The sequence below is a fragment of the Ceratotherium simum genome, chromosome 21 (assembly GCF_057802395.1).
Source record: "Ceratotherium simum simum isolate JZ-2026a chromosome 21, ASM5780239v1, whole genome shotgun sequence".
In the NCBI taxonomy this organism is placed as follows: domain Eukaryota; kingdom Metazoa; phylum Chordata; class Mammalia; order Perissodactyla; family Rhinocerotidae; genus Ceratotherium; species Ceratotherium simum.
The window spans coordinates 13,902,374-13,924,891 of record NC_141920.1 but is presented as its reverse complement, the minus strand read 5'-3'; the positions used below and the strand labels follow the sequence as shown (position 1 = coordinate 13,924,891).

Sequence of the window (22,518 nt, the reverse complement as noted above, 5' to 3'; positions counted from 1 at the left end):
GCCAGCACAGCTCTCAGCCCTGCAGATAACACAGTGAAAGAGGAAGTCCCTGCCGCCATGGGGCTGACACGCTGAGGAGCCAACAGATCAACAGCTGGAGCTGGAAGACCCCGCCAGAGACGAGAAGGTCAGAAAACAGGATCGGAGGTAACGGCCAACACAGGAGAACTGTTAGAACAGGGCCGTGGGTTACAGTTGGAGCTCAAAGAAAGTTTGGAAACAATATATTCCAAGTCTCAGGAATCTGAGCATCACAATGCTGTGCAGGTCGAATGAGTGGGTGCCCGAGAGCCCATGTAATTCACATCCTCACATACCTGGGCATCCAGGTGCCAGGCTCTGTTCCATGATCAGTGAGAAAAACAGACACAAAGCTCTACTCTCATGGAGCTGATGAGGAGTGGAGAAAGGCAAGCAGACAGACGGATACATGCCAGGGGAAGCGCAGCAGGGAACAGCCTAGAGAAGGAGTGCAGATGGGATCTGGAGCCAGACTGCTGGGGTTCGGATCTTGGCTCCACTACTTACTACCTGTGGGGCCTCAGTGTCTTCATCTGGAAAGTGGGCCAATAACAGCACTTATAGAGTCCTGAGGGTGAAATGGCTTGATGCCTGTGAAGCCTTTAGAACAGATCTGTAATACAGTAACTGCCCAATAAATGTGGGCTAGTATTATGTTGGCTTTGGGTCACCCTACTTTCTATAACAGCTCTTGGTTTTCATTTAGGGGTCCTCTTCTCCCAGATCTTTGGTCCATAAGGTTCAAATTAGGCCCCAGCTTCAGAGCTCCAAGGCTAGGCCATGGGATCCAGACTTGTGCCAATCAGAGCCTTCCAAGCCCCCTGCCTCAGTGATTGGCCAATCAGAGTAATCCAGATGCTCTGGCCTGGCTCTTTTCAACTGGCTGACTGGTTCCATGCCATTCCAATGCGAGGATGGAGGAAGACTCTGCTGCCATCTTGCCTCACGTGGAGTTGGAATGAAGCCAACACACAGAAGCGAACAGAGCTGTGCAATGGAACTTACTCGGGTTTTGACAACATTTGAGACCTGGATCCAGCTAAGCCTGAAGGAGGAAGATTTACCTCTAGGTTCTTTGTCTCAGGCACCAACAGATTCCTCTTTGTCTTTCAATTAGTTTGCGCTGTTTCCTTTCTTTTTAGGTCAGCTTCCTCACACTTGACTCTTTATGGACATGAATCGAATTCTCTTTTTCTCTCAGGTCACTGAGTTGCTTTCTCTGTCACTTGCAGCTGAACGAGCCAAATGGTAAAGCAAGCTGGAGGCGGCGTGTTGACTCAGGTGCGTCCCAGCCACCTCCTGCCTCTGTGTGCAGAGACCTGACGACACGGCCTGCTAGCCCTCGGCCTGGGCCTGGGCCCAACTCTGCCTTATCGCAGGCAAACTTCCCTCATCCTTGTCTGTCAGCCGATAAAAGGTGGTGCGGAAAGGGGGAGGGCCGTGGGTGTGGGAGTCATGAATTCTGGTCCTGATTTGGCTTCAGTTTCCTCATCTGCCAAGAGGAACAGACTGTTCCCTGGGCAGGGCCTGGAGGTTTGGGATGGGTGGGGCCCGACAGGTGGACAGAGAGCCTTCGCCAGCCTTCCTGTTACTCCCGGCCTCCACCCAAGCTTTGTTCTCTCCAGAGCTCACATCACAACTTGTGGTTCCTCTGTGCTCTCTTCTGTTCGGGTTTTTATTTTGTAGGGGGGGTCGTCTTTCCCACCGGAAGCTCCTCCTGGGCAAGGGCTGTCTCTTTATAACTCCACAGCCATGCTCCTGGCACAGTCTGGCTGCTAATTCTTCCAGGAAGTCAACGAGTATTTACCCAGCACCTGCTATGCGCCAGGCCCTGTTCTAAGTGCTGGGGATCCAGAAACGAAAGATCTCCCACGGATGAGACACCAGAATAAATTACAGGCACATGAGGGGATGCGTCCTAAGGAGATGAAGCAGGAGAGGGAAGTCGGAAGTGCTGGTGGGGGGAAGCTTGCATTTTTAAATGGGCGGAGGGGAGCGGTTAGCAAAGGCTTCCCTGAGAGATGACCTCCCAGCAGAGTCCTGAAGGAGGTGAAGGAATGTGACTTGCGGATATTTGGGGAAACAGTGTTCTAGGCACAGGAAAAAGCAAGTGCAAATGTCCTGGGGTAGGCAAATATGGCTGAAGCAGAGCCGAGTGAGAGGGGGACCTGGAGAGTTCTAGCCCAGGAAGGCTGAGATCCAGTTTTAACAGGATCCCTCTGGCTGCATGAGACTGTAGGGTATGAGGGTGGACACAGGGAGGCCGGTGAGATGACTGCCATGCACAGTGCTTGGACCAGGGTGGGGATAGTGAAGAGGTGAGAAGTGAGATTCTGGATACTGTTGAATGAGTGAATGAAGGGATGAATGAATGAATGATGGAATGGAGGGAAGACCGGCCAAGTGCTCCAATGACTGATTCTGTATAACAATTTACCTCCACACTTAGCAGTGGCGTGAAATGTTTTTTTTTAGTGCTCAGGGACCCGTGATCAGGAGTCTGAACAGGACGCAGCAGGAAGGGCTGGTCTCTGCTTTATAACATCTGAGGCCACAGCTGAAAAGGCACAAGAACTGGGGACTGGGATCATCGGTGGCTGCTGCTGGCAGTCGGCTGGGACCTCAGCGGGGCCTCTCCAGGTGGCCTGGGCTTCCTCACAGCACGGTGCCCTCAGGGCTGGGTGTGATTTCTTACATGGCAGCTTAGGGCTCCAACAGGGAGTGTCCCCGTGGTCACTGCACAGAGGTGGAGCTGCCTCATCTTTTCCAGCTGAACCTCGTCTCTTCTGCTGTCCCCAGCATCACTCCCACCATCCTATTGGTGACGAGGGATACACAAGCCTGCCCAGATTCGTGGAGGGGACCGCAGGATACCACACCTCTGGACAGAGGAGTGACGAGGTTACCCTGGAGATGTGCATGCGGGCACCTTGTGGCCATCTTGGAAAACGCAGTGGGCCCTGCCAAGTCACGGAGGCCTGGGCCTGGCAGGGGGTGAGAGCCGCGTGGGCACATCGCCCCTTCTAGGAAGTGAAACTCCATCTGAGTCACATTCAGTCTGTCTGCACCTGCCAAGATCTCGAGTCTGCACCCACGCCCATCGCAGAGAGCCCTGAGCCCCAGGAAGCCCCGGGGTGACCTGAAGGCTCCCCCACCCCACTCCTCCTTCTCATAGGACCCAGGGGGCTAAGTCGATGGTGTTAGGTCCAGGGGGTTCTGAAGGGAGCAGCTGAGGAGGAGGGAAAGGCTTGCCCTGGATGTGAAAGCTGCAGCAACGACCTCTCCTCTTGATATCAGGGAAGTTTCCCCAATCCTATCTGCACTGAAAACATTTCTTTATTCTCACTTAAAAAAAAAAATTTCCCCAATTTTTGTTTTTAAGTAGAAAGGAAGCCACTTAATAAACCCAGAAACCCAAACCGAAGTGTGGGATCTGCTGTGGGGGCACTGGCCCTAACTCCCCCGAGTCCTTCCCTCCTGCTGATGTGATGAATGACAGTCCTCAGGCCCCGCCCTCTGGCCCCGTGACTTCAGGGCCTCTGCAGACAGGGAAGCCATGCAGGAAGGGGGGGCTGCGTCCCTGGGCTCATCAGGCGGCCGCTGGCTTGTCTGCGGTGGGAGATTTAACCCGGGGGATGCCAGGCCTGGGCTCCAGGGTCGGGTTCGTGGGGGACGTTCCTGACACCCGGCTGGGCAGGGGAGCCGCAAACAGCTCCCGACCTGCCAGAACTCGGCCCGAGACAGTGCACTTCTCCACCTGGCCCAGAATCAACCACTGGAGTTTACAGGCAGCTCCCCAGGAAGTTTCCGGCAAGATGCCAGCTTCCAGGGCAGGGGCTTCTGGTGTGACGCAATGGTCCGTTCTGCTCCAAAAGGGGTGACACGACCCACCTTTACCGGAGCTCTCCATCCCGTGTCAGGGTCGCGGAGGTCCTGCCGGTCACCTGCTCTCACATTTGTGCCCGAGTTATCTTTCAGTTCACTCTCTGTCTTATTTCAGTCAATCTATTTACAAAGGAAGTTTTCTCCCTCCGTGGGGAACGGGTACCACTTGCCCTACACTGGGTCTGTCAGCCTGGCACCACCGACGTTTGGGGCTGGGTCACTCTGCCGTGGGGCGTCCCGTGCATTGCAGGATGTGGAGGAGCATCCCTGGCCTCCACCCCTTAGAAGTAGCAGCCATCTCCAACTGTGACAATCAAAAATGTCTCCAGGTGATGCCAAATGTCCCCGGGGGGCAAAATCCCTCCAGGGTGAGAATCCCCGCCATAAATGGAGAGCAACCCAAAGAATCAAAGGCACTAACGTTGCGGTTACGGTTAAATTCTTGCTCACCAAGTGCACTGAACCTTTTCTTCTGAGGGGAACAGGCCCCCTTGAGACCACAAAGGGGGGGTTAATGGGACTCCCCCCGATGACTGAGGAGGCTCGAAAGAGAGCACGATGAGATTCGATGTCATTTATGGCCCGTGAATGGACCCCTCAAACAAGAACCACGGAGTCCTGCCTACAGTGAACCACACCTCACTCCAGCCCATGGGCCTGGGTTGGCCGGAGTCCAGTGGGCTGGCCCAAGGCCTAGGCTCACAAGAAGTCTGGATGTTGTTTGGTCACCTTTGGAGAGAGACACCTGTCTGCAGTGGCCTTTATCTAAAGTGGACACACACTCAAATGCCTGCAGGGGCCAGGCAGGAGAAATAGGTGAGTGATGTGGCCTGGATTTAGGGGAGCAGGCAGGAGTGGGGACTGGACCATGCTGGAGATGCCGTTTCCAAAGTGAAAACATTCAGTACATTTTAAACACTGAGCAGGCCCAATAAAGGTTCTCTGGAGTTTGGCTGAGGCCAATTTGCAACCCTTCAAAGCTCTCTGATCTTTTCTGACCACCTACTATGTGCCACGTACAGTGTGGGATGCTGAGAAACAGCAGTGGACACGGGGCAGTCCAGGTCTCTGTCCTCAAGGAGCTGACATTCTGGTGGGGGAGACAGATAATTAACAAATGAAGATGAATTTCAGACTGTCTTAAGAGCTTTGAAGGAAATTATCAAGATGACAAGATAGAGAATAAATCAGGGGAGGCTTCTAGGGGGGGTGACATTTGAGCTGAGACCAGAAGGTGGGTGAGAAGCCAGTTGTGGGCGAAATGCTTTCTAAGCAAAGAAAAGAGCAAGTGCAAAGGCCCTGTGGTGGGAATGAGCTTGGTCGGTTTGAAGAACAGAATCGACACCAGTAGGCCAGGGTGGGAGCAGGAGGGGCAGCCTGGCACAGAAGAGGTTGGACATGGCCTTCCCCAGCCCATGTCTTCCAGGTAGGCCACACCTGCAGCCCTTCCTGGGTGGTTAGGGGAAATGAGGATCAGATAAAGACATTCCCACCTTTGTTCTTTGTTCTTTTGTCTGAGCTGTGGACAAAACCTTCCCTGGCAGCAGTTACAAAGTTATTTCTGCAAAAGGCCTTTGGCCAAAAGCAATAAAGTGGGACCTGAACCCAGTCATCATTCACGCCTAATTGTGGGCTGGCTCTCCTGGCGACTGCCCGGCCAGGCCTGACAGTTCCAGGCACACCTCCCTCCTCATTTTTCAACCCCACACTTTCTCAGTACTGTTTACCCCACAGAGCATGTATTTCCGTTTCCAGACACTGAAGTTTCCTTCGAGAAGAACATAAAAGGCATAAAAGGCTATATTGACTGCCTGGTGTTAATAATCCAATTACTTCTCCCCTTGCCACACAATCCGCAGCCCTGTGCACCATCCTCGCCCATCTCGCCCCTGCTATTAGCAGATGAGTTTCTCATTAGCGCACCTTGGAGACGGCCCGACGCTCACAGTGACGCGAGAAGCTGGTTCTCGTAGGCGGGGGAGGGACTCTGAAGCAACTTTTACCAAAGAACCCGCTACATTTAGAGATGGGAGTCGAGAGGCTTTCGAATGACAGGTCCATTTCCAACCCCGGCGTGCTGTGTTCAATCTAATTAGCAGCTGGAAATAGACCTTCAGGTGGGAGGAAAGCCGTGGGTCAGAGGTGCTCTTCAAGGTCGGATGGGTTTCTCCGCCTGGCGGTCTCCCCGCCGCCGGGGGACTCACTGGGTGTCAGCAGGTGTACTGTGTGTACACACGTGAACAGTGGCTGGAAGAAAGGGAGTGGGGGCTGGGCTGCCAGTGTCCACAGTGGGGCGGGGTCTGGGGAGGCGGAGCCCATCCACTGTGCCGGAGGTTCCCTCAGTCCCGCGCACGCGCTCCCTTCCAGGGGCCAGCTCAAATCACCTCCATCGCTGGGGTGAGGATGCCGAGGCACGGCAGGGATTCTGGGAGTTAGCTTTGCCCCATAAAGTGAGGAGGGCTCCCAGACCCCAGCAGTGCCTGGACTATGGGGCCCCTGACCTGAAGCGCAGCCACACAGATTTGGGCATTCTACTTATACCAGACTTGAAGAAACTCATCCATCCATCCATCCACCCATCCACCCACCTGCCATTCATTTATTCATTTAAAAGTGTTAACTGCTCATCCTGGGGCAGAGTCACTTATTCAGGGCCGTGCAGAGGTTTCTAACTCTTTTTATCTGTCCAGCCTCTGGTCCCCCTCTTTTGACAACAGCACCCCAATTTCCTTTTGAGGATTCTTTCTCCCCTGCCAGGACGCCCTACTCTCTCCTGCCATGGGACCAAGGGGTGACCATGTGGCCAAAGCTGGCCAACCAGACTCTCTCACTGGGCCTGGACGCTTAAAAGGAGCATCAGGAGCAGAAAAACAAGCAGGAGTGCATTTGTCCCTTCGGGGCCCCTCCTCCAGGGGGCTGCGAGCAACTCCCGCTCCCTGGTCCCTAGAACATCCTACGCTGAAGCCCTAAGAAGGCCTGGCAGCTTTCATTTCTGCTCTCAGAAGGCAGGCTACCCGGAGACCACCACACTGTGGGGAGGAGCGGGCGGCCGTGGGAGGGGCCGCGTGGAGGAGAGCGGAGCCACTCAGCTGGTGGCCCCAGCGAAGCTCCGTCTGGTGACCAGCGCCGGCTGCCAGCCATCGGACGGCAGCTATTTTGGACCTTCCAGCTGATATCACACGAAGCAGGAGAACCACCTGGCAACCCACAGACTCGTCCGAAATCAAGTGCTTTTGCTTGAAGCCACTGAGCCGGGGGTGGGCTGTCACGCAGCAGAAACACAACCAGAGAACCCTGAATGACACTGATTAGAGCCCGTGCCTCCAGCTGGAATGTCACAATGACCTATGATGAGTCAAGATTTTTGGTCTCCTGGGCCCAATGGCTTTAATCGGATGAGCACTTACCGGAGAACATCATCCATTCATTTTTTCAATTATTGTTTCAAACAGCCAGCAAGCCAAGCACTGACGGTACAAAGATGAACGAGCTTAGGAGCTCCTGCAGTGGGGCCATCACACACTGTGCCTCAGTTTCCTCAACTGCAAACTGCAGATGGTGACAGGCCCTGCTTAAAAGGCTGTTGTGATGATTAAATGCTTGGTAACAAGCACCCAGTAGATACTAGACTTTATTATTATTATAAACAAACTTGAAACACGTCGTCCCTAGAGGTGTGGCCTTTGGGTTTGAACAAAGTGTTGTAGCAGATGACAAACCCAAATGCCCATGGGGGCCAGGCAGGTGACATAGTGCGTGAAGTGGGCCCAGGATGAGAAAAACCCACACGTCCCTTTCTCTCCAGCTCTCATCTGACCACTTTTGATAGACGTGTAAGAACAGAGAAATCTTGCTCTACAATGAGAAGAAGGGCATGGCAGGTGCAACGATGAACTTGGTCGCCACCTCAGACAACGGGGAAAGGCAGGGACTGTGGCAAAGTGGAGAAGTGGGAATAGGAGCCCAGCGTGGCCAGATATGGCCCACATCTCCCTATTTCTCAGAAGCTGGAAACTCTAATTTTTAAAATGAGCAATTTCACAGGTGTTAAAAATCTGACAACTAACTTTTGAAAATGTTCAAAACAGTGTGGAGATCAAAGAAAATGTTTCTGAATCAAATACAGGCCCTGGGTAGCCAGCCTGTCACGTCCTGTTCTAACAGGATGACAAAGCAGGAGGAGACTTCTGTGTGCCTCACTTTCCTGGTCTATAAAGAGGGGATTAGAACATCCCTGTGCTACAGACTGCATGTTTGTGTCTCCCCAAATTCATATGTTGAAACCTAATCCCCGATGTGCTGGAATTAGGAGGTGGGGGCTTTGGGAGGTGATTAGGTCATAAGGGCAGAGTCCTCATGAATGGGATTAGTGCCCTTATCAAAGACACCCCCGAGAGCTCCCCTGCCCCTTCCACCGTGTGAAGGCAAAGCGAGAAGGTGCCATCAGGGAACCAGGCAGCGGGCTCTCACCTGACACTGAGTCTCCCGGCACCTTGATCTTGGACTTCCAGCCTCCAGAACCATGAGAAATAGACGTCTGTGGTTTCAGCCCCCCAGTCCCTGGTCTTCTGTCACAGCAACATGAGCAGACTAGACACCCTGATCAGAGTCATTACCTGTTCACCTGGGTGAGCACTTAGAACACTGCCTGGCGTGCACAGTCTCAGGAGACGTGAGCTGTTAGGAGTGCAGGTGGGGATGGGGGAGGGGGGCAGGTCTCCTGTGCTGTGACAGCTCCTTTCGCGAGGGGACAGTTGGGGTGGGGAGAGAGCTGTCTTTCCACAGGCACAGGTGGAAATCTTTTACCCAAGAGCCCGCACTAGAATGTCGCAGATGACTGACCTCACCGATGGACTTCCACGTCCCGGGTGGCCCGAGACTGCTCAGAAGTGGAGCATTCCACTGGCCTGTCCGCAGGGCCTGATGTCCCGCTGTGGCCCGAGGTGGGTGACGGCTCCCCTGCGAGCGACGTTAGCACAACACCCAGCTCCAACTCTGGGCTGGTGCCGAGAGGGCACAGGCCCCGGGGAGGGTGTGAAAACCACCTCCCCGTGCCCACCTTCGCTTCCCACAGAGGACAGACAGGTCTGACTCGCACGCCGTGAGTCGTCACCTTTGATCCCCAAACGCCAGACTCAGATCCACCAGCAGATCTCCCAGCCTCCTTCCTTCCTTGATTCTTTCATCCAAAAAATACTTCCTGAGCACTCAGAGCGCCAGCCTTGTTCCAGGCACTGGGCTACAGTGGGCAGTGGGATGGACAAGGGCCCTGCAACCACTGGGCTTACTGTTTAGCGAGAGGAGAGAGGACAAAGGACAAATAAGTAACCTGAGAGCGACCAGTGCTATAAACATAAAACAGGGCGTCATTCGGGGCATTCTGGCACTCTAAGGAGGTGACGTTTGAGCTCAGACCTGAAGGACCAGAAGGAGCCAGACTTGTGACGCTATGGAGGAAGAGCAGTCCAGGCAGAGGGAACAGCAAGTGCAAAGGCCCTGAGGTTGGAACAAGCTTTGATGCCACCAAGGGACAGAGAGGAGGCCAGTGTGACTGGGTGCAATAAGCTTGGAGGAGCGTGGAGAGATTGCGGGAGAGGCCAGGTGGTGTAGGGTGAAACAGCCTGTAGGAAGGAGTCTGGACTTTATTACAGGTGCAGTGGGCCACTGGAGGGAGGGTTTTATTGGGGGAGCTGCCACCACCGTGAGCCCTTTTGGGACTTCGAAGAAATGCCCAGCAGAAGGCACCCCATCCAGTACCTTCTCTCCCTGCTTCTGTAGTCCTCAACGTCAGCTGTACACTGGAATCACCTGGGAGCTACTAAACATCCTGATGCCTGGGCCCTACCCCTGGGGCCTGAGTTCATCGGTCTGGGTGTGGCCTGGACACTGGGAGTTTTAAGAGCTGCCCTAGAGATTTTGCTGGGAATTTCTGCCCTACTCACAAGCATCTCCCTGTGCACACGGTGACAAGCCCCACCTTGGCCTCCCGGGACAGGCTCAGGGCCCTGTCCTGTGGGTCAGTCCCTGAGGGCTGCTCCTCTCCTGAGCTGGCCTCACTGAGGCCTAAAAGTGGACGGGGGAAGGTGGAAGTGAGACGTGGTGGAGCTCCCGGCTCAGGAGGCCGCAGAATGGAGCCCTAAGCCCAGTTACACCTTCGACTCACTGCCATCTCTCTGAGCCGGACTTGCTTTTTTTTTTTTTTTTTTTTTTAAAGATTTTATTTATTTAATTTTTTCCCCCCAAAGCCCCAGTAGATAGTTGTATGTCATAGCTGCACATCCTTCTAGTTGCTGTATGTGGGACTCGGCCTCAGGATGGACGGAGAAGTGGTGCCTCGATGCGCACCCGGGATCCGAACCCGGGCCACCAGCATTGCAGCGCACGCACTTAACCACCAAGCCACAGGGCCGGCCCTGAGCCGGACTTGCTTTATCCGCAGGAGGGAGACCAACAGCCTTTCCTACGGGCTGAGTGGCTGAAAAGACCAACAGGCTGCTAGGTGCAAAAGCATTTCAAAAGGCTACAAAGAACTGGTACAGCCACTATGGAAAATGGTATGGAGGTTCCTCAGAAAATTAAAAATAGAACTACCACGTGATCCAGAAATTCCACTTCTGGGTATTTATCCAAAGAAAACAAAATCACTATCTCAAAGAGGTATCTGTACCCCATGTTCACTGCAGCATCATTCACAGTAACCAAGACATGGAAACTAAGTGTCCATTGACTGATGACCGGATAAAGAAAAAGTGGTATATACACACAATGGAATATTATTCAGCCATGAAAAAAGAAGGGAATTCTGCCATTTGCAACAACATGGATGGACCTTGAGGGCATTATGCTAAGTGAAATAAGTCAGATAGAGAGAGACAAATACTGTATGATCTCACTTATATCAGAGGCGGGGGGTGGGCGAAATGGGTGAAGGGGATCAAAAGGTACAAACTTCCAGTAATAAGATAAATAAGTCCTGGGGATGTAACGTGCAGCATGGTGACTACAGTCAATGATACTATACTACATATTGAAAGTTGCTAAGAGAGTAGATCTTAAAAGTTCTCATCCCAAGAAAAACATTTGTAACTATGTGTAGTGATGGATGTTAACTAAACTTATCCTGGTTATCATTTCACAATATATACATATATCAAATCATTATGTTGTACACCTAAAACTAACACAGTGTTATATGTCAGTTATATCTCAATTAAAAAAAACCTAAAAAGGATCTACAAGTAGGAGCAATAATGACTGTGATGGCAATGATAGCGACACCTGCCTCCTTGAAGCAATTTCCATGTGCACACACACTGTCCTAGTGTTTCACAATAACTCTAGGAGGATGCCACTACAGAACAGGGATCTGAGGCTCAGAGAGGTTGAGTGACTTGCCCAGCTCCACCCAGCTTCTGAGCGAACAAGCTGGGATCTGAACCAGAGGTTTGGCTCTAGAGTCCACGATCTTAACCATTATGACACACATCTGATCCTCAGAGATGTCCCTTAGCCCAATCTCCTAGACCTTCTTCATCTCCTGCCCAGGGGGACGCCACTGATACCTAGATCAACCCAAGAACTCATACCCCCATTCACTGGAGAGGCTGGTCCACGCTAACCGCGTGGGTTTGTTTCAGCAGCTGGACTAAGACATTTCAGGAACACGTCACCGACGAGCAGAAAGAGAAGCCTGGAGACAACTCTGAGGCAGACGCTACAGGTGGCCCACCCGACGGTCATTCCTCGGTCTACAGGACCCCAACACTGTTCAGGACGTGGATCTTCCCTCATCCTGACAATAAACCATCAGAGTCTAAGCCCGTGGTTCTCAGAAGGGTGAAGTCACCCCTCCAAGGGGGTGTTCTCGGGAATTTGTGTGGACTTGTTGGTTGTCACAAGGACTGGGGAAGCTCCCGGCCTCTAGCAGGGGTGCAGGAATGCTGGATAATGGCAATGCTCCTCACAGTGGAGGATCACCCCATTTCCAGCAGAACGTTCCACCAGACACTCTCGTAGGTGAAAAAGCTCTTACCGTGACCTGCCCTTAGACGTGAACTCTTCACACACAAACACAAAAGACGCTCTGCGTGCTTCTGCTCGACACTGAATCTTCCAGGAACGCAGTCACTAAGTACAGTGAGGGAAGATTGTACTTTGCTTCATTTGGATATTTTGGTGAACTGTTCATTATTTTGGAAAATAACATTGTCTATGGTCACACCACTTGTGGTATGTCAGCTGCCAAAGCCACACATCTGTGTCCTACTGCATTTGTAGCTGTCAGATTTATGGGATTCTACACTAATATGAGCATCTGACTGCTTCATCGTGTCTTCTAATGTAGCTGTGCCTAAGCATTTATGTGCTGCAATACATATGTTTAATCATAAATCACTTTCCTTTTAGTTTTCTTTTAAATTACAGTCAGGGTATTTTATTGATTAAAAAATATGTGTAGATAGGTTATACTATCTATGAATTTATTTCAGGTAAACTTGGCAAAAATATTTGCTAGAAGAAGACGGTGTCTAATCTGCTAATTTTGGGAACCACTGAGCTAAGTCAAACATAAAAGGCCCATTTCCCTTTGCCAGTGTTTGATTTAGAGGTGAGTATAAAACCAACCCTGGGCCAATGAGGCATAAAGCAAAGGTTGCTGAGGTGAGAGTCCTCTTGGAAGGATTTTGCTGTCTCATTAAAAGATAGACAGCAAGGAATCCTAGTCTTTATTCCCACTTTATACGGGGATGTGATGTCTGGAGCTGCAGCAGCCATCTTGAGACCACGAAGCAACAAGGCCAAAGACATGATGAGGACAAAGGAACAGAGGATAGGAAGATCCTGGGTCTTCGCTGATGTTACTCTACTGACAGACTGGCCCCTTGGACTTCCCTGCTTTGGACTCTTGTTATGTGAGAATTAAACTTTTCTATTGTGTAAGCCACTCTCAGCCAGGAATTCTATTACTTGTGGTGAATACATCTTGATTCATACTTAGATGATTAGGACTCCAAGCCACTAAGAATCCTAGTATGTAGGCTTGCCTGTTCTCTGAAATATCCAGATAAGTGGCCTGCATTCAGAATTCTGTAGACAGTGTCTGTCTCTAGAGCAGGCCAGAAATGCAGCTTTTGGATGATCTAATTTTTACCAGAGCATAAACACCTCCCAAACTTCTGTGGGCTTACGGTTTTTTCAATCTCTTTTCAAAAAGCTCCTCTTTTCTGGCCGCTGAGGTGGGTCAAGTCACCCACTGGGGCCCCGACCAGAAGCCAATAAGAAAGGCTGTGGGCAACATTCTCCCCCTAACACATCTGGCTTCCATCTGGCCAAACACATCTTGGGTACTGCTCACGGTCCCCAGGGATGGCCCTGTCCATCAACTCACACTCACAAGACCTGCTCATAACAACTCAGAGTTTGGGGTAGAATTCATCTAAGTTTCAAGCAGGGCCCAGGTGTGCAGAGCAGTGGGCCAGGCCTCTTACAAGACGAAGCTGCCTGTCAGAGGCCAGGGCCACTGGGCAACGTGTATTTTGGAATCATAAGAGACCTTGGAGAATTCAAAACAGTGATGGTCTCTGGTTAGAGAGAATTCCATGGAGTCTGGGTCTGGGCTGGAGGAGAAGCTCTGAAGACCACGCCAACAGCTGTTCTACCAAGGAGGCACCACGCTGTCTGCAAGGCCCAAGATCCCACATGACCTTAAGCAATTTCCCAAGCGCATCTGTCGCAGAGCGATGCATATTTAGCTCTGTCTGCTAATCATCGAGCATGAGGAGCTGGACAAGGGGAGGCTCAGCCCGGGCCTGCGGAATTTCTCAGGAGCGTCATAAAGAGGTGAGCATATGGGATGTGCTAAAAATATTCATCAAATAGATGCATGACAGAAACTGGGGGGGGAAGGAGGGAGAAAACCACACCAGAGAACAAAATACATTCTCCCCAGATGATCGTGTCCAGTCCCAAGGCTTAAAATAACATCAGTGCGCGGACGACTCCCCAGTCGAGGACGCCAGCCCCAACCAGCTCTGGACTTGTGTATCCACTGAGCTTCCGGACACGCAGGTCGAGCGTCATCTCAACCCAACCTTTCCACAACTAAATTCTGGATCATGCCCCCTCCCCCCAAACCTTTTCTCTTAGTCTCCCCCCACTTAGGAATCCCCATTCACCAGGCTGCCCAGCCGTCTTTGATTCCCCGGCACTATGGATATGTGGCGCTGGATGCTTCTTTGCTGTGGGGCTGTCCTGTACATTGCAGGGTGTTTAGCAGCATTCCTGGCCTCCACCCACTAGATGCCAGTAGCATCCCCTTCCCAGCTGTGACAACCAAAAATGTCTCCAGTCATTGCTAAATGTCTGTCCCCTGGGCGGCAAAGTCGCCCTTAGTTGAGAACCACAGCTCTTCCTTCGTTGTGAACATCCAACCCACCAGAAAGTTCCACTGGCTCTGTCTCCAAATGCATCTCTAATCCACCCATTTCACTCCATCTCCATTGACACCACCACCATCCAGGCCAGTATCAGCTCTCACCCAGACCACCCACAGCCCCATCCTCACGTCTTAGCTTCCACTGGGATGCAGAGCATCCCTTTCAGTAGCCACTGAGATCTTTCTAAAACACAAATCATGTTGTTCCTTGACTTAACACTCTCCAGTGGTTTTCCATTTTATTTGAAATAAAATCTAAATTTCTCACCACGGCCCATGTTTCTCACCACTGACCTCAACTCCCCCGTCCCCTGCTTACTCACTACCCTCCAGCCCACTGGATTTCTATTTGTGTTGAGAACAGGGGCCTTGGACAGACCACTCCTCTCCACTTCCAGGCCTTTGCACTGGCTGTTCCCTCTACCCAGAAGGCTCTTCCTCCAGATTGTCCCAAGGCTGGGCTCATTCACAGAATTTAGGTCGCAGCTCAAAGATGACATCCTCAGAGAGGCCTTCCTGACCACCTGCCTAAAGTTGCCCTCACCCCTGCCCCTCATGCAGTCACTTCCCATCATGCCACTATTTTGTTTCCACTGCAGAGCTCGTCCCTTTCCGAGAGAGCCTCGTTCGTGGACTCGCTTGCTTGTGTATTATCTGCTTCTCATCCTCTGGAAGGCAAATTCCATGAATGCAGGGTTCTCGCCTGTTCATCCTAATGCCTAACACAGCGCCTGGCACACAGCAGCCGCTCAACAAACACGTGGGCCCTGACAAGTAAGAGGCAGGCCCTCTTCATCTGTACAGCAGTCTCTCCGACACCTTTATACCCCTGGTCTCATTCAGGGCATTTCCCCTGGCTGCCGGCAGCCCCTGCATCAGGCAGGAGGACGAGATACGCACCCTCGGGGGCCCTGTTTCCCGAACTCCCCTGCTGACGCAGAAACACACGGCACTCTGGTTCACCTCCAGCATCCAGGGCCCTCAGTTTGATTCAGCAGGGCCCGGACTGGGAGTTGTTTAACAAACACCTCCAGATGAGTCTCATGGTGGGAGGTTGGGAAGCCCTGCCCCGGCCACCAGAAAGCAAAGAATCAAGGCCAGGGAGCACCTTTCAGACACTGAGGCAGAGAAGTCAGGTCTCTGAAGCCTGTTGGCCCCAGTGGAGAGGGAAGGGAGGCTGCCCACCCAGCAGCTGTTTCCACGGTCCCCACCTTGACCAAAATGGAGACAGGTCCATTGGACCATCATCTCACATGAGAGTCCCGCTCACCATAGGTGTTGGCTATTAGCCTCTCAGGAGCCAGGCTCCCTTTCCTTGATGTCCTCCAGGGCTTCGGGGTCTCTGTCGGTCTGCCCCCAGCCCCAGGGTGGGGTCTGTGGGCCTGGCCTGAGCCCACTGTCTGTGACTCATGTCCTTGGCCAGTGATTGGTGTGGAGTGAACACATGATGTAGGACCGTCCAATCAGAGGGACGCTTGGGGCTAGGGTGGGCATCACCAGGAAGGAGGCTTGTTCTGTCCTGTTGGGCTTAAACCAGAGAGGATGAGAGGACAGCTCTCAGCAGCCAGCTCAACACCCCAATTACAATAACACCCAATGTTACCGAGGCCTTGCCTGTGTCAGATGCTGTGCTAAGCACCTGACATTGATGATCTCATTTCATCCTCTACCACAAACCAGGAGACAGGTGCCGTGACTGTCATTGTCGGACGGCACAGAAAGGTTAAGTAACGCTCCCCAGCTCACATAGCTGGGTGGGCGGCCAGGCAGTCTGGCTCTGCAACCACGGGCTGGGGAAGGGCAACCAGCCCCGTGGAAGGAAGAGCAGAGACGGCAAGGAACAGATTCTCCTGACAAAATCTGAGCGCTGACTCCAGCTGTGCCTGAAGCTAGTTACCTTAGCATTTTTTGGTTATGAAAGCCAACAAGTCCTCTTCTTTTCTCTTCATGCTGGTTTAAGATTTTTTTTCTCTTTCTGTTGCTTACAAGAGAAAAGATCCTGATGACTTTACAATCGTTCTAGGAAAATACCCTTAACCGGTATTCCATTTGCAACTCGCACACAGCAGGTGCTCAGCAAACACCAGCAGACGCGAGTGAAGACTGCTCTTGCTTCCCACCATTAACTGCTGGCTCTGCAACCCCAGCACCTGACCACGGCCAGCCCGACTCCTCTTCCCCTTTCGGGTCCAAGCGAGACCTCGTTCCCTAGCAACCATGCCAATTAGGCAATCACGCCATTTATCAGGATGCCAATTAATTATAATGATATTAATGATCTTCCTCTGAGATAGCGCCTTGACTCCGGATGGGGGCACTGCAGACGCCCCACTGGGGCCCATCACAAGGAGGCCCACGGAAGGCAGGCCCCGGTGAGGCCTCCCTCCCTCGCGGGTTAGCGCGGAGAGGCCCCACCTTCTACAGCCACTGGCCACGCAGAGCCCAGGCCTGAGACAAAGCACCCGGGACCCCCAGGCCCACCCCTCCAGGGACAGGGCAAGGCGACTCCATCACCAACCACAAGAGGGCTGCACCTCTAGGGGAACCGTACCCCTGCAGCCATTGTGCTTTCAGGGGGTGCAAACCTGCACCTCAGATCTCGTGGCTTTTTCCTGTCAGCCACGTATTTTCCTTTGCATCTTGACCAGGGGAGAGCGTGTGTGTACTCGCAGGCAGAAGGAAACGTCGCCCGGCAATCACATATTTTCCTTAGGGCAACCCCCCTGCCCACAAAACACAATACAAGACATGCCCCAACAGTGGAGGTTTTTAGAGAGAAGTGGATTACTGAGAAGCTTCTGCCTTTCAAAATTTTATTGTTTAAACGTGTTTTCTTCTGCTGCGCATATGTTTCTTCTGCATTTGGAAAAAAGGCCATGGCCATGGAGGGGGGAGAGTGCAGTGGGTCAGAGTGGACCCTGGAGCCCCAGGGCCCCTTGAATTCCCGCTCTACCACTGAACAAATGTTGTCAAGTCACGATCCTCTCTGTGCCTCAGTTTCCTCACCCTTAACATGACAACAATCACAGGACCCACGTCACAGGGTTTTTGTGTGGATTCAGTGAGTTATTACGTCTAAGGGCTTAGAACAGTGCTCGGCCCATAAAACATGACATAAGTGTTATCTATCAACTTAAGTCCAGACTAAGCCTTTTCTTTTAACTACAAGCTGGTCAGAAATGCTGATATTCTTCCGCAGCACAAGGCTTTTGGTTTCTTTCTGGGGGGGTGAAGTCTAAGAGCAGACTTGACCAAGTTGGGTGATAGTCCCCCTCTGGCTGACTCAGGAGACCAGGAGCTGCCCCCTTGAGACAGGTCCAAACACATACATTGAGCAGATCCAGGGAAAGGGAGAGGGAATGTTGTCCCTAAATCAAAAAACAGACTTCAAGCATCAGCGTATGCAACCGCATCAGCGAGGTCCTCGGGATGGCAGCCGAATGGAGCTGTCGGGTGGGGGACACAGGCGTGCACACACACTGTCACACACACACACAGGCTCACACACAGCCACACTGTCCTCCAAGCCCCGGCTGTTTACAATCAACTCATCATCCAACTCTTTAAGTTTGAAAACTGAACATGTTATTAGGGTTTCAGAAAAAGCCATAAATTCAAATTAAAAAACCCAAGAAATATACACAAGCCCAAACCCACACTCGCTCTCAGCCACGGCAGTTAAGCCAAGGTCGTGCGTTTATGTGCATAAACTTGGTCCAAGGAAGGAAGATCCTTCATGTGCAAATGTCCAGTGTGCCACCAGCCAAGCCCGCCACCCTCGCCCTTCAAGCTGCCTATTAGACACTAAATGACACACCCGGACGGGCTGCTTTGATGAGCTTTCTCTCCTCCGTGACATGGGACAAGCCGAGCTGAGAGAAGCTCCCTGACGAGGTGAGTGGTCTGTGGCCTGTCCTCCCCACCCCCCTTCTGCATGTAATGAAGGGCTTTAACTTAATTCAAGCCCTCCAATGGTTCTGTCCCGGGGAGCGGAGACGCAGTAAGGAATCCCCTTCACTATTCACTGCCAGGTGAGAGTAACTTCCTGCTCCGGAGGAGACGCCGGGTGTCCCCAGGGAGAGCCCATCCTCCCCGCTTCCCTGGCCCCCAGAGAACCTGCTCGAAAGCAGCCTCCCGTCTCTGCCCCCAAAGGAAGGGCGGGCAGCCCTGTGGGAAAGAGGCAGGGGACAGATGGAGGGGCGAGGGGGCGGGGGTCCTGAATGCACAGATGTGCAAACACCCAGATTCAAACGTAGGCTGAATGTAATTACTTGGTTAATTAAATATTGACTTTTAACTCAAAAAGTGATTAAAACAAGCTGCAGGAAAGACTGTGAGGGGGGTGGGGCACGCGATGATTCAGAACTTTGAAGAAGGGGGAAGAGGAGGTTGTCAGAATGAAGGTCTGCGCCCATCCTACTGTGTGCAGGCGCCTACTGTGTGCAGGGGGCGTGGCCTTCAGTCTCCAGGGAGGTGGGGAACTGCAGACAGAGGTCACTGTGCGAAAACCAGGATTTGCGGCGTCTCCTTACATTTTTCCCTAAGACCGCATCTCTTTTCCAGGCTGCCCTCAAAGTGAACCGAGGGGTTCTGGTGCTCAGGGACTAGACACTGCTTGTCGCGTTTCCCTGGAGCATAACGCGGTGCTCGGCACGAGGAGGTGCTCCATAAATGCTTGTAGAACGAATGAATGAACTACTACAAAGAATGTAAAAAAAAAAAAAAAAAAGCGCACTCCTAGAAATCGCTGCATTTTCATCGGCAGACTCGGAAACCTTGGGAGCCCGGGGAAGGGAGCATCTCTCGACAAGGCGGTGAAAGCTGGATCTGACCCGGCCCGGGAGGAAGTTTGTCTTTTCAATCCTATTTGCCCTTTCGGTATCTGCGAGCTCCCAGTCACTCTGGAGATCCGGTCCACCGCTTTCCCGTGTCCTGCCCGGACAAGCCCCACGTGGTCTGGCTTCTAGCCGGTCCGTTGGGTCTAAACTCACGGAGGTCAAGGAAGCCATCCCCCTGCGACCGGCGGGCCCAGGCGCGCTTCTCCCCGGGCCTCCAGGGCTCCGCGGGGCGCGCCCGCGGGTCAGGGCGCGGTGGGAAGTCCGCGCCCGCTCGCTGAGCCCGCCGGCGGGGTCAATCGGGTCATCCCTCTGCGGCCCCCCGGCGCCGGAGCCTCCTCCAGCCCGCCGGCTCCCTCCTCCGCGCGCTGCGCTGGGGCCGGAGCCGGAGCCGGAGCCGGGCGGTCGGGACCGGCCCCGGCTCACCTGGGCGGCGCTCGCGGCCGCGCTCACCCCGGGGCAGGCTCCGGCCGCGGGGAGCCCCCGCCCGCGCACCCGGGCCCCGCGCCCCACTCACCAGCGCGCACGGCCCGGGCGGCCTCACCCGGCGCGGGGCGCCGCCACCTCTGCCGCAGCCCGGCCGCGCCGCGGGGCGCAGGGGACTCCGCGCCGCTGCTGCTGCCGCCGCCACCGCCGCCGCTGCTGCATCCCCGGCCAGAGCTGCCGCTGCTCCTCCTCCCTCCCTCTGCCTCCTCCCGCCTCTCCGCCCCCCGGCTCCGCCCCCGCCGCCGCCCCGGCGCGCCGCCCTCGCCAAAGTCCGGGTCCGCGCCCCGCCCGGGCAGCACTTACATCGCCCCAGCCCGGCCGGCCGCGCAGCCCGGGCCAGCCCCTTGGCACCGCGCGGCCCGGCCCCCCGCCTGCCCGCCGGCCGCCGGCCTCCGCGCGGGGAGGCGAGCGCGCGCCGGGGCGGGAGCGCCAGGCCGGGAGCCGCGGGCGGCGGGGGCCCGGGGTCGGGGGATCCGCCGCGGCGCCCTCCCCGCGACCCCCGCGCGCGGGCGCTTTACCTCTGGCTCGAGGTACGCGCGGCCGGGGCCCTGCGGTCCCCGGCGCACGGCCCTGGCGCCGAAGTCCGGCCCCGGACGGGGCAGCGGCGGAGCGCGGGGGTCCAGGCAGCTCTCGGCCTCCCGAAGCCTGGGGACCCGGCTGGCCGCGCTCCCGGCGCCGAGCGCGCACCCTCGCCGGGACACAGACACACTCACCCGACACACACTCGCTCCCGCTCGCCCTCGGCGGAGAGTTGAAACAGCCGTGGGATTCGCGCAGGAGCTGGAGATGAGCCAGAGCCGTGCGTGTGTGTGTAACACACAAACGAGGGGGGCATCTCTAATAAATCAAATATCGCAATAAAGTCAGGAGGGCCATCGATCAGGTCCACTTGGCTGGAAACGAAGAGAATCCTCGCCCCCTTTTCCGCTTTCTTTTTCTCCTCCCTCTGAGCTGGAAGGAGCCAAGTGTTCCGCGGGGCGCGCGACAGCCCCGGCCGGGCGCTCCCCTCGTAATGACACGTTAATAAATGTTTTCTTTTATCTGCTTTCACAAGGGCTTGCCCGGGTCTGCAAACACCCGACCGCCTTTGCTGAAAGCCGCGCGCTCGCCTCTAACTACACGGGTTTGCCTTTGGAGACGCCAGCTCGAGTCGGGGCCTGCAGCTAGATCGCGGGGTGAACTGCCCACGCGCCCGGGAAGCTCCCCGAGACATTAACTGGAGCTCGAATGAAAATAGCTACCGTATTCCAGAAACGGTCCGGGAATAGGAAAGAAAGGAGGAGACACCGGCTTCCTCCTAAACCGGAGGAATTCAACTCAAGGTGGTGCTGTCTACCGCGGTTTCCACCGCACCCGGCGCCACAGAAGAGGCCAGAGGGGCACGGGGCTGACAGGGGTGGGCCGAGAGCCGGCAGAGAGCCAGCCAGTAGCTGCAGAAAACACAGCTGAGTCGCTGAGGGGAACAGGCCCTGCAGCGGGTTAGTTTACTTGTAGGCAATAGCAGCTTATTTAAACCTAGTAACAATCTGGAAGCTAAGTGTCGTATACCCGTGTTACAGATGTGGAGACCAAGTCACAGAGAGGTTGAGTAACTGGCCCAAGGTCACCCAGGTGTAAGTGGCAGACCCAGGGTTTGAACCCAACAAGCTTGGCTCCAGAGTTATGCTCTTTGCTCTTAAACCTCAGGCCATTGTTACTTTTCCACCCAGCGTCTCCTTTCTCTGGTGTAGTCTTCTTTCGTGCTAGTTACAGTTGTCATATTTAGTAAATAAAAATTCTGGAGGTGCATGAGGATTTACCTATACTAAAAAGTTCCTCCTTGTTTATCTGAAATTCAGATTGGGTGACCAGCTGGGGGTTCTAGACTCTTCCCACCATAATCTCCCTTGACCACCCTGACCAACTTACGGTCTCAATAAATCAGAAAAACCCAGAACTTGCTTTTCCAGATCAGGTTCCGGCACCTCTGAGGATGCTGATCCTCTGCCCTCCTTTTGCCTTGGGAACAAAGTGTCGGGTTTACTTCTTAACCATCACCCACCAAAAAATAATGGGACTCCCTCCCCTTCTGCCTCACCTCTGCGGAAGCAGAGACACGTTGACTGCAGAGCCTCTAGCGCAGTGCTGTCTAGTACAAGAATAAGACAGGCGTGATGTAATTTACAATTTTCTAGTAGCTCCATTAAAAAACAAAAAGAAACAGGTGAAACTGATTTTAGTAATATGGTTGATTTAACCTAGTATATCCAAAATACTATCACTTTGACATGTAATCAATATAAAAATTATGCATGACATATTTTACATTCTTTGTTCTTATGAAGTCTTGGGCATCCAGTGTGTTTTTACACTTGACGACACATCTCAGTGAGGACCAGCCACATGGGGCCTGGGGGCCCCATCCTGGACAGCACAGCTCTAGTCAGCTCTGTGGTCCACCGCTGAGTGTTTCTACCAGGTTATCTCATGTAATCCTCTTAACAATCCTTCAGGAAAACTGGTGCTCAGAGAGGTAAAGAAATTGACCAAGGTCAAAAACTGACGAGTGTGGTTTTAACCCATTTAAGGCTGTGCTTGGCTTTGGGACATGTATCCACTGCATCAGTTTTGTAACTGGGTCCTCAGAGCCCCATGGGGTGCCTCAGGGGTCTGGGGTAGGGGAGGGCGGTGAGATCTGCCAGAAATGAGATCTGCCCTCTGCTTGCTTTTTATGTTGAGTTCTGGAGGTGGGGGGATTTCCACTGCAAAAAAGTTCAAAACCGCACTGCTTGCCTTCAGGCCTCAAGTTCATGAGCACAGCTCTCCCCTCCCTAAATGGGCGCAGACACTATTTTCTCCTCCATCCTTCTCTCCTCC

The 22,518-nt window shown here is 53.6% G+C and overlaps 1 protein-coding gene across 7 annotated transcripts in view; it reads right to left on the bottom strand.

The window, feature by feature from the left end:
- The window catches only part of SULF2 (sulfatase 2), a 123,829-nt gene extending 102,997 nt beyond the window's left edge, over positions 1 to 20,832 (bottom strand). For 4 of the 7 annotated variants that reach the window (XM_087445150.1, XM_087445154.1, XM_087445155.1 and 1 more), the window contains exon 1: positions 19,694 to 19,843. The gene's annotated coding sequence lies outside the window, so the exon portion shown is untranslated. Of the gene's footprint in view, positions 1 to 15,611; positions 15,865 to 19,693; positions 19,844 to 20,180; positions 20,217 to 20,375 lie in introns of those variants that run through there. The other 3 variants (XM_087445151.1, XM_087445153.1, XM_087445152.1) reach the window with 3 other exon arrangements.
- Positions 20,833 to 22,518: the final 1,686 nt, after the last annotated feature.